Source organism: Rosa rugosa, chromosome 5 (assembly GCF_958449725.1).
Source record: "Rosa rugosa chromosome 5, drRosRugo1.1, whole genome shotgun sequence".
NCBI lineage: Eukaryota > Viridiplantae > Streptophyta > Magnoliopsida > Rosales > Rosaceae > Rosa > Rosa rugosa.
This window is the reverse complement of record NC_084824.1, coordinates 41,739,069-41,751,148: the sequence shown is the minus strand read 5'-3', so window position 1 is coordinate 41,751,148 and position 12,080 is coordinate 41,739,069. Positions and strand designations below refer to the sequence as shown.

The 12,080-nt window shown below is 42.9% G+C and overlaps 1 long non-coding RNA gene across 3 annotated transcripts; it reads right to left on the bottom strand.

The window, feature by feature from the left end:
• Positions 1-1,216: 1,216 nt before the first annotated feature.
• On the bottom strand, positions 1,217-5,416 carry LOC133710938 (uncharacterized). 3 transcript variants are annotated; one of them, XR_009846966.1, is made up of 4 exons: positions 5,154-5,416; positions 4,866-4,962; positions 2,513-4,111; positions 1,217-2,078 (listed from the first exon to the last, which is right to left on the bottom strand). It is a non-coding gene; the product is annotated as an uncharacterized LOC133710938 (long non-coding RNA). The 3 variants fall into 3 exon arrangements; XR_009846965.1 differs by lacking the exon at positions 1,217-2,078 and having other exon boundaries at positions 2,204-4,111; XR_009846964.1 differs by lacking the exons at positions 1,217-2,078; positions 2,513-4,111 and having other exon boundaries at positions 4,600-4,962.
• Positions 5,417-12,080: the final 6,664 nt, after the last annotated feature.

Genomic DNA, 12,080 nt, shown 5'->3' with positions numbered 1-12,080 from the left:
GTCATCAAAATGAACAAATGAATCTATTAATTGCATCGAAACATAAATAGGATTGTTAGTGGTTGATTCCGACACTCTAGGCTCATCATCATCATATTCTTACTTTTAATCATTATAAACTCTTTTCAATTTATTTAGATTCAGTTTTTAAGTTTTTATTTCCAAGTTATTTTCCCATTATCATAAACTCTTTCAAAACCGTGAAAATCATAAGTCTTAGTTTGAGTAATTGTGTGTGTCTTAGTCGATTTATGCTTATTGTTTTGTGTGTTTTTCATTTAATTAACTTAGGTTTTCATATTGTGAAGTGAACTAATATCCTCGTGGGAACAACAACCCATTTTTCTTCCACTACTATACTACATCCACCTTGTATACTTGCAGGAATTCCATCAACTCTGCGTACTGGGTGAACGAGTCTAGCCCACTCGTCGGCACTTCCCCGGCAATGGCCACAGTCACTTGCTGCGCAGCCTACTTCGCCCTCTTTTGATGGCGGCCCCAATGGTCTCCGCGTCATCCTCCTCGTCACCTTTATCGGTGTCGTTCTGCCGTCGCTTCTTGTGGAGGGGCCCATGTGCGACACCCGTCACGATAGGCCTCGGAGGTTCCTGCGGCTCCAACCCAGCAATGGTAGCAGGTTCCTTCAGCGGCACTATCCTCTCCCGCTGAGGCCCACGCTACTGGGCAACCACTTTCTCCTTGGTCTTCTCTGGTGTAGCACTGGGCTTGCTCCTGCCAGCAACCCCACACTCAACTCGAGACTCGGGCTGCTACCCGGTCTGACCAGCGGTAGCAAGGTGGGAATGATGCGGCATCGGCATCACCACCTCAACCTCGGATTGGCTCAGTACCTAAGTTTGAGGATCAATAACTGTTTGTCGCGCGCTTAGTCCGGCGGCATACATGCCCTCTAGAAAGTCATGCAGTTCTACGTGATCCATGGCTTTGTCAAATGCCTCGCGACATGCCTTGTTGCCGGGAAGATGATCTACATGGGTAATCAAGAAAACAAGTTCGCGTCAGGACGTCTAATCAAGACACAACTCCGCGTACGACACTTACCAGGAAGACGGGTTAGCTTCAAGTCGGCCAACAGCTCCCAGCCAGTTAGCAAGCGTAGATCGAGAAGGTTGCGGTTCCGCCAGCACCCCTTAATCCTCGCTACGCGGAACTACTCCTCGCGCGTCAACGTAAAACACAAACCCGCTGCACAAAAACAAGTGATTAAAAACAAAAAAAAAGGGAGTAAAGGAAGACAACTAAGAGGTCACAGCGCGTTAGTTAGCAAGGTTAGCGACAACCTCGGATAGGTTGAAACTCTAACTTAATCCTAAATGTTGGGGTTTGTGTGTTCACCCCTGCGTCGTACTCCCACCTTGCGGTCGCAACGCAGAAGGTCGACCACCAAGGGGACATCGAATCCTTCAAGTTCTTAATCAACTTAGGCGCTCCCTAACGACAGGTAACGTTGACTTGTCAGCTACAACCTTGGCGCCTCACATAAACAAGTTTGTAGAAGTGAAGCACCTCCTCCACGGTCGGACCTTCGCAGCCAAACAACCGCCAGAGTGAGTTCAGCGCCATCAGCAACCTCCACATATTAGGGAAAATTTTCCCAAAAGCAAGGTCGAAATCGCAAACTAAAATATGGAGATTTGGCAGTAGCGGAAATGTCACCCCCTAGCGGAAGATGGCCTCATGAACAGCGGCGAACCCTGCCGGTAGAATTGACGCTTTCTCCTCCCTCGTCGACGGACACAACTTCACCACGCCAGGGAGGCGAAACACCCGCTTCAGATGATTAACAGCTGACATAGTCATCGGACCGCCCGCCTCGTCAACTAGTGTACCGTCGCGATGGACCCAGGTCGATTCTATTTCTTCACCACCGGCTTCTTCCCCGTTAGTGGAACCGCTAGCTGTACTATTGCTAGCTAGCCTCTCTTCGCGCTGCTTACGGGCAGTAGTTTCCTCCCTTGCCGTCGAACTTTCTGGACGCCCACCACGAGCCATATCTACTTCCCAGGGTATGGTTTGTAATGGTTCGATGTCTAGTGGTTCCGGCAGTGAGGTTCCTGCAGGGGCAGACGAACGCAACGAATCAATAAGTATCCTATCTGAACCGCTGAGCGACATGTCAGACCCGGAATCCTCACTGCTCGAGATCTCTATGACGCTAGCCATCGCCAAAACCCTAAAACCCAACTCAGTCAGTTCCAAAAGGATCTAAACTATCCCTATGACAAATTTCATCCAAAAAACACTAAGAACAACCATACCCAGAAAACACCAAAACAAGAACACAGCATATATACACCAAAATCCCATATCCAACCATCTAGCAAATTCGTAGACTTCAACCCTCTGCCACAAACATCTAAACCAATCCCCAAAACCTTTCTAGACCCTCAGACACACTGCAGAATGGCAACAGTTACTTCGAATAACAAAAATATCAAGTGACAAAAACAAGAGGCAACCAAGTAAACATGGGGCTCAGATCACCAACCTGAAATTTGGAAACTCATGTGCTTCGAGATGTTATCTTCGCTCCGACGAATCTCTTTCTCCCAAAGACAACGCCCTCACTCGACTTGCAGAAAGTACTCCTCTAACTCTCAGAGAATAAAGCTTGAAGACGACGAGTTAGGTTTGAAGTGCAGAAAATGTCAAAAGCCCCTTGGTTTCCCCCTCTTTTATGTCAACATCAAACAAATCCAGGCCGTCCGCTGAAAAACAACATCACACGAGAACCGTACACGTGCCCCACGATCACACCCACTTTCTAGATTAACTGAGGCGTCGCCTCGGTTACAAAAATGATATTTACTTGCATTAATGGCGAAGAGACGGGCGTGCTGAGAAGACGTACACCCGCACGCCAATCCAATGCATGACAACCACGTGTCAGACGCTGTCAGACGAAGCGTCTATCCGAAGTAACCGTCAAAAAGCAGATACCAATCGCCAAGCGAGACAGTCTCCGCTAAGCGCAACACTGCTAGCGGAACTTCCCTTTTCATCTTGCAAGCGACAGTCTCCGCTAAGCGCAACACCGCTAGCGGAACTTCCCTTTTCATCTTGCAAGCGACAGTCTCCAATAAGCGCAACACCGCTAGCGAAACTTCTCCTTTCATCTTGCAAGCGAGACAGTTTCAGATAAGCACAACACCTCTAGCGGAACTTCATGTTTCATCTTGCAAGTGACAGTCTCCGCTAAGCGCAACACCGCTAGCGGAACTTCTCCTTTCATCTTGCAAGCGAGGCAGTCTCCGTTAAGCGCAACACCGCTAGCGTAACTTCTCCTAGCATGAGGTACGAATCCCTATGAAAAGAATTCAACTCATTTTGACACGAGACTAGATTTCAACAAGTCCTGAACACGAAGATTGCGAAGTAGAATTCAGATTGGAAACCAAACAAAGATTTACCGAATTTGTTTCGCACACCCTACTGTCCCGTCACCAGTGCACAGTACCTGCATCCATACTGTTGTAGGGGTGAGCTTTCGTCCTTGCTGCTCAACAGGAACTCTAACTCGACTAGGTTTGAAAATCAATAGACCAGTATTGGGAGCGCTCCAGTATGAAACATACTTAAACCAAATATTTAAAAGAACGACAAACTTTATAAGAATGCTTTTTAACTCAAAAATCGATGCATGATACAAAATTGAATACGCGCGCTGAATCTTACCAGATGGCCGGTCCCATAGACCCACTACACGACCTTACCTCAATTTACTTCATCACCAGGTAAGCGTAGCGAGAGCGTCCGCTACCTAGCTACGCACACATACCGAGCCCGTCATTACGATCGGAATACCCGGACGACCAGCGTAACTAACCCTCCGGAGGTTTTGGGGATCGAACCCAAGGAAGTCAGAGCCACCCTTCGCTCTCAAGCCATCACACATTTCTCACGATTTGGTTAGTATGCGTCGCATTTGAACTTAATCAAACCATATTACTTAACATGCATCACATTAATAAAAATATAAAAGAAAATCACCAACCGAGGAAAGTCCTGAATCCCTACCTGGATTCTGATGCTTTCTCTCACGTACTCCGAGAGTTGCGAACCTTCTGTTCCTCGGGTAACTGGAGTCCTAGATTCCGACATTTCGATAGTTAATAACTTTTGAACAGTTAAACGAAATCTCGACGATTAATATATCGTCCAAACCAACTTTTCCTGGTTTGACCAGGAGTTGACCAATATTCTTAGTTTGACCAACACCGACCTTTTTGACCATATTTGACCAAATTGCGACAAGTTCGATAATTAATTTAAATTATCAAACATTTCCTGAGGTTTACGGTATTGACCATATATATATTGAGTGCACCAAATTTACTAAGGCCACCCAATGTATATATATAATTTCTTTTCTTCGCTTATTATCAAACCGTGAAATGCACAAGCAAACCCATAACGATTTTACCAACAAAAGATCCCAATTTACTTCACACACAGTAAGTCGACGGAAAATACTAAGGACACCCACTGTTAAATCCAACTTTTATGCAAGGTGTACCCAAAACCACTATGGACACCCAAGCTTGACCATTTTCCAAATATTCCACAGCCACACTCACAACTAAATCACATCTTCTGTACATTCACTTCTTAAATTTAATAGCCATTTTCCACTTAACAACTCAATATAATTAACTGACAACAACTAAACAAACTAAACACACAACCAAGGCAATTCGAGCTCCACCACAACTCCACAGTTCAAGCAATTAATCGATTTCAATTCAAAGTTTAAGTACCAGCAACAGATATACCAACTCAAGTCACTAACTTCCGATCTGCACAACAAGAACCGAACTTCAAGTCAAGAATTCGAATTATACCTTCAAAAACTACTCCAAGCAAGCTCGGTTGAACAAAGATAATGACGAACTGGGAATCCAACACACCAGCTAGCAGTTTCTGAAAATTAGCTTCAGTCTAGAACATTAAGCATCAACAAGTGGAAACGAGGTGGAGAGTGGACCAAGAGAAGCCAGAGAAGTCGTCGGCATCGAAGAACAACGCCGGAACCGAGAGGAATCCAGAAACCCAATTCATCAGAACTCACTCCAATTCGAAAACTAAGTATCAAATCGTGTATTTTATGACGAAGGGATGAATTTCCATACCGAATGCGCCTTGAATGGTGGCCGGAAACTTGCAGAAATCACCGGCGAAAGCTTGGACCTTCACCGTCGGCTCTTCGTCCTTGTCAGGTGCATGGACGATCCAAGAGCATCAGGCTATAGGCGACAAAGAGGCAAAGAAGATGGTGGTCGTCCGTCGTTGATCGGTGGCCGGACGAAGTAGCGTAGGTCGGACCCTGTTGCCGGTTTCTGGGTTTCGTTTCGGGTCAGAGAGAGAACTCTGATTCTCTCCTCTCTCTCGATCCTTCTGGATCTCCCAACAGAGCACACATAGATAAATAGACTGACCCAATTAAGGATGAATGGCTAGGATCAAGAGGTGGAGTCGGTGGATGGCTAGGATCGCGCCATCTGTTTCCTAATTTCTTAATTTAATTTCTAAAATTCCTCAACTTCGGAAAATCGCTATAAATAGTTCGGGTCACCGGAAAATTCTCCGAAAATTTCCACGAACTCGTCGTGACGTGTACTTCATTATCCAACTTCTAAATTGAGGATTTCACTTCACGAAATTTTCTGAAAATATTCTCGAGTACTTTAACTTTTATCGAAATCGATAAGTAAATTATCGAACTATTTCACTTAAGCTCGATAAATTTTTCCGGGGCTCACACTCTCAGCCTTGATTTCATCTTCTTTTCAGAATGGCACTATCAGAGGCTTAACCATGGCCCCTAGTGCTCCCACCATTCACCATCTACTTTTTGCAGATGATAGTTTTCTCTTTGGAGAAGCCTCAGTCCGGGAATGTCAAGCTTTTAAACAGATACTCTCAGTGTATGCTCGAGCCTCTGGGCATTGGGCAACATATTAATTTGCAGAAATCTAGTGTGGTGTTTAATGGTAATGTTAGTTTGCAAAACAGGAATAATCTTGCAGCTATTCTTGGGGTGCAGTGTGTTAAAGAACATGGTTTATACCTTGGCTTGCCTATTCATGTTGGGCACAACAAGAAAGCTATTTTTGCTTATCTAAAAGAGAGACTGTCAAAGAAGCTCATTAGTTGGCGATCCAAGATTCTGAGTTCTGGAGGTAAGGAATTGTTGATTAAGGCGGTTGCTCAAACTTTACCTAATTATGTCATGAACTGTTATGCTTTGCCTAAGTCTATGTGCGATGAGCTACAACAGCTATGTTGCCAATTCTTTTGGGGTAGTACAGAGGAGAAAAAAAAGAATACATTGGAGATCATGGGAAAGAATGTGCCTTCCTAAAACTCAGGGAGGCATGGGATTCAAACATCTACATGCTCCTAACTTGGCCATGCTTTCAAAACAGGGTTGGAGGATGCTCTCTAAACCTGAGTCACTTGTGGCCAGAGTGTTTAAAGTAGTTTACTATCCATTTGGATCCTTTCTCACAACAGATATGGGTGAGCGCCCTTCATATTCATGGAGGAGTTTAATGGAGGCTCGACTGGTTTTACAAGCAGGGTTGTCATGGAGGGTTGGTGAGGGCAGCTAGTTAACATTTGGGAGGATGAGTGGATCCCACATGTCTCTCATCATTCTTTATCTCGACCGGAAGACTGTGTTTTGATAGAGTTTCTGATTTGATTAATGGTGATTTCTTGACTTGGGACCATGCAGCTGTTCATGCTTGCTTTGAGCCTCAGGTGGTAGACCAAGTTCTTTCTATTCCATTGAGTCATCGTTTTGGCAATGATCGACTGTCATGGAAGCTTGAGAAAAGAGGGCACTTCTCTGTCAAGTCCGCTTATAGGGTTGCTTGTGATTTCTCTATTGGCAATATCTATGCTTCTACATCTACTGGGGACCCATATGGTCCAATTTGGAAAGCCTTATGGAGGGCTAAAGTCCCTAGTAAAGTGGCGATCTTTGGGTGGAGAGCTGTTCACAATCTCCTCCCAACTCGAGCTGCTTTAACCTCCAAAGGATATTCCGGTCCACTGTAGTGTGTGGTTTGCTCTAGAGGTGTGGAAACCTTAGAACATCTATTTTGTGAGTGCAGCTTTGCGAGAGAGATTGTTGGAGCTCCTCCGTTCTCTATTCCTACGTCTACTCTATGTTGGAAAGAATGGATACTAGCTCGGGTAACTTATTTGGCACCTACATCTTTTGATCAACTCTTGATCCTCCTCTGGAGTATGTGGAAGCACAGGAACATCGTATTATGGAGAGAGCATAATAGAACTAGTGCCAATCTAGTGCCACTGCTATGGCATGGCATGATGAGTATCTGCAAGCTAACCAGTCTGCTGTCACTTCCCAACACGACCGTTTGAAACCTAAAAAGCAGTGGAGTCCTCCAGAGGATGGTTTTGTCAAATTGAATGTGGATGGCTCTTTCCTGCCTTCGGTTCAGTATGGTGGTACGGGGGGTGTAATTAGAAACTCTCATGGTCAGTTTATTACTGTCTTCTCATGTAGAATGGAGTTTGTTAGCTCCCCGCTCCACGTCGAGTTACTTGCCTTGAAGAATGGATTGGAGTTGCTACAGGCTATGCAGATCACACGAGCTGTCGTGGAGAGTGACTGTTTGTTTGCAATGCAGGCTATAAGCTCAATAGTTGTGGACCTCTCTCCTTTGAGTGCCTTGATCACAAACCTCAAGTCTCTGCTAGCTGCTAGTACGGAGTTTAAGCTATGTTTTGTCCCTAGACAGGCTAATATTGTCACGCCCCGAATTTTGAATAAATGAATTCAAAATCCGAAACGCGAGAACTAACAATCACAAGAAGACACTTAGAAAATTTTTCATATAAATTAAGCAACTAAACAAACTGAGCTCACAATGTCAATACCGACTCGTTCTTTAGAGTCACATATTACATTACAGATAGTTTACAAATTAAACTAAATGACAATTCAATAAGTAAACACACCCACCGCAACTCACTACACAGCGGAAGACTTAAAACTAAGAGTACCCTTCCGCGTCCACGCTACCGAACGTACACCTCAGCTTTGATGACGATTAATCGATATTCTAACCTGCACAATAACCCCTACACCATAGAATAGTGCACCGGGAATGAACAAAACAAACCCGGTAAGCTTTTTAAGCCCGTATGAGTAAACTCAATTAAAATGACTCACGTCACTCATGCTTATAATTTCTCAACTCGTGAGATAAATTAAAGCAACAACATTTAACTCCACAAACACAACCAAACATATAATCACACTAGGTAACAATTAGTAATCCCTGCATCGAAAGTTTAGTTCAGGAGATCACTAAAGTCACCTAATTCAATTATAGTAATCCCTGCATCGAAAGTTTAGTTCAGGAGATTACAATTAAATCAACAATAGAATTCATAGCATTCCAATTCTCACATGTGAATTAAGGAAAGAACACCAGAACATTCTCTGAAAACTACGTACTCATGATGCAGTAACATCGTTACCACCATGACGGTACGTAAACACAGACTACACACCCATGATGCAATAACCCAGTTACCATCATGAAACTATGCAAACACAGACTACACACCCATGATGCAATAACCCAGTTACCATCATGAAACTGTGCATACACAGACTACACACCCATGATGCAATAACCCAGTTACCATCATGAAACTGTGCATGCAACATGACTAGAGCTCTAACCATACCGTAACCTGTTGCCTCCATCGAGGTTCAGCCTTACGATGACATTGCACCCAGGTTAACCACAGTAACCTTCATAATTCAGCCATTTAAAGAAATCCCACCCGACTCTCAATTGTCACATCATAATTTCTATAACTCATTCAACAATATAAGTCCTCAAATATAATTTCGGCATAAGTGGAAGTTCAATTCAATAATGTGAATGAAAACACCAAAAGTCTACATATCACAATGCCACACCATCCAGATATATATATATACGTAATCATCCACACAGGAATGACCACTAATACCAACTATAGTTCACACACTTTAAAACCAAGAAATTCATTTTATACTTAAATTCATTTTTTTACCTAGGAGCCGTAGCCCTATGAACCGTAGTCGATCGAGTTCATATTATTTCAAACAAAGCATTAAATTTGAAAACGATTTACAATTATCACAACAATTCCAACAATTAAATAATTCGGTTCGTAAATGAACCATGTGAGATTTACTCACCTCCATATCTTGTTGCGTCTTCATACGCCATACGAGATACACAAGCATAACAATCCGTCTAAACAACATCGTCAAACACCTAATAAAATACGACCTCGATTTAGTACCCGAAACACTAAAAACAATTAATTTCCGAACTCCCAAATCAATCTAACAATCCGAAAGTAACCCCAATCGAAGCGAAACTTCATCTGAGACCACCCGAGGTCTCCGGAATACTAATACGATCAACATAACAAAACGACAAGTCAATCGGACGGCCGAATTTTCACGGATCGAACATCGATCGAACCGAAAACCCTAAAACTTTGAAAATTTATAACTTGATCATACAACTTCTAAAAATTATGAATTATATATGCAAATGATCGTATCGACACGTAGAACACAAAAATGGAAAGAAACTGTTCTTGAGGTGGCCGGAAGTGGCTGGAAACCACCACCACAGTGGAAGCGCCGCAGCCGGACCAAAGTCGGAATTCGGCAAAACTCCCAACATGAAAGTTCTTCATCTCAACTCAAATTGCAAATTTCATAACTAACACAAAGTCTAAATCATAGCCATGTAGCCGGAATTTACCTCGCAATATCAGAAATTCGATGAATCCTAGAATTTCAAAGCTTCGATTCGTCCTCCACAAGTGAAATCGTCCGAAGCCGCTTTGGGAGAAGCATCAACGTCCTATGGGCTTCAAAAGCTCTCAAGAACCACCGGCTATGGTGGCCGGAAAAAGAAGAACCGATGGAGGCGATTTCATCCCCGACGAGGTTCTCTTCTCGGCCTTGTAGCACCTCCTACAGCTCGTATTTCACTTCGATTTCTTCTACAAACTCGTAAAGGGGGTCGAGACGAGAAAAGCCCACTTTGTTTCACTTCAATCGGTGGCCGGATGAGGAAGATATGGCCGAAAAACTGGTGAGGGCGAAATCTGGGCTCGGGAGAGAAAATGGCTCGGTTTCGGTTTTCTGAAATTACAGCCTTCTTTGCAATTTCCCAAATTTTCTCATATTTATAGAATTTTCCCAATTTTCAATCGCTCATAACTTTCTCATACGAACTCCGATTCAAGCGTTCCATATATCCACGAACTCGTATCGACGTGCTTTACGACTTTCGTGAAGGAAGTTTTCACAAAATTCAAACATATAAAAAGTCAACCTTCGCACCCCCCCTAAAACCATACTTTTCGAATAAATAATCGTCCGAAATACTTCCGCTCCATCCACGAACCACGAAATCGTATCAACGAACTCTTAAATAATTCCCGAAGCATTTAGGAATTAATTACGAATTTTCGGGGTATTACAAATATTGTCGCACATAGACTCGCTAGTTTTAGTTATGAGACCAATGTCCATGTTGATTGGTTTGTTAATGCTCCAGAGTTCATCTCGGATGCCCTCATGTACGATTCTATTCGTATCTAGTAATAAAATTTCCTCCCTTCTTCAAAAAATGTACAAAAAAGCAAAGAACCAATCAGAGAGCCGAATAGTATAAGATTAACAAGAAAATATGCAAAACTCAAAACTACACGACCCAACAAAGGCCCAATCCAGGCAAGTTCTCAAGGTGCACATTTTCAACGGTGGGAAAACCGCAGAAGGCACAAGGTAAAGATATATCGCTATAAATAGCGATGTCCAATGATTGAAACAGGATATGAGAAAGAAAAGAATGATCGATCTAGAGAAAGGAAGTCTGAAGTCGAGAGGATTGCACAGAAACACATACCAAATGAAGAGAAAAACAATTGAAAGGGAAAAACGAAGCAAGAAGCTTCATATCTGGGTCGAAATCGAGCCAAAAGCGCCCATAAAGGGTGGAGGTAGTTGCCACCGAGTCTCAACTCACCAAAGAAGAAACTTAGGGTAAGACCGTAAGAGGTTAAAGTGGTAGCAAGCCATTTTTGGCTTTCAATTCAAGCCCCTGATAACTTGAATCTCACCACGAATTTAGATTGGAAGAGTTGGTTTTCTACTAATATTCACTGCAAACCACAACATGGCAAACCTTCTTTCTCTTTAGATGTTGGTTTCTTTGGAAATTGAGAAATAAAGCTATATTCGAGTCTAATTTCCATTTCCCTAGTAATGTAATGGGTTCATGCCTAAGAAGCCTAAGCTATGCCAGGATTGTGAAGAATATTTCTTGGATTAACCTAATTTGGGATGGATTACAATCAGTGTTGATGGCACAAGAAATTCTGCTAACAGTAAGGTAGGGAACTGATGGTGTTCTAAGGGACCATAATGCGTGCTGCTTGGTTAAAAGGTTTTTGCAACCTGGGTATTAGCCAAATTTTTGAAGCTGAAAAACTTGGGGCTTATACATGTGTATGAAATTGGCTTGTGAATTAAGGTTTGAAAGCATTAGTGTGGAACCAGACTCTAAAATTCTAATCCATTTGATTAAGGACCTGGACCAGGGGTTACATCCTCTTGTCACACTTCTTCGAGGATACAACTGCTTGCTTTCTACGTATCTAAGAGTGGAAGTGATTTATATTTACAGAGAAGCAAATAAAACTATTGACATGTTAGCTAAACATAGCCTAAACTTGGACTATGGCGATGTTTAATGGATTCTCCCCCTCCTATTTTTACTGGAACTCTCCTGGACGATCTTTCTGGTGTTTCTTCTGCAAGGCTATTGCTTGCTAATATAGTTTACTTTCTTTGTTTTGTTTCTGGACCTCTGGCCCCCACTATATCTTACGAGAGAAGGAGAAGAAAAAGAAAAGAAAAAACAGCTAGACATTTATGGTTGATGACTTGATGCATATATGGCTAGCTTCTTTTACTTTAACATCTCTGTGTTCTT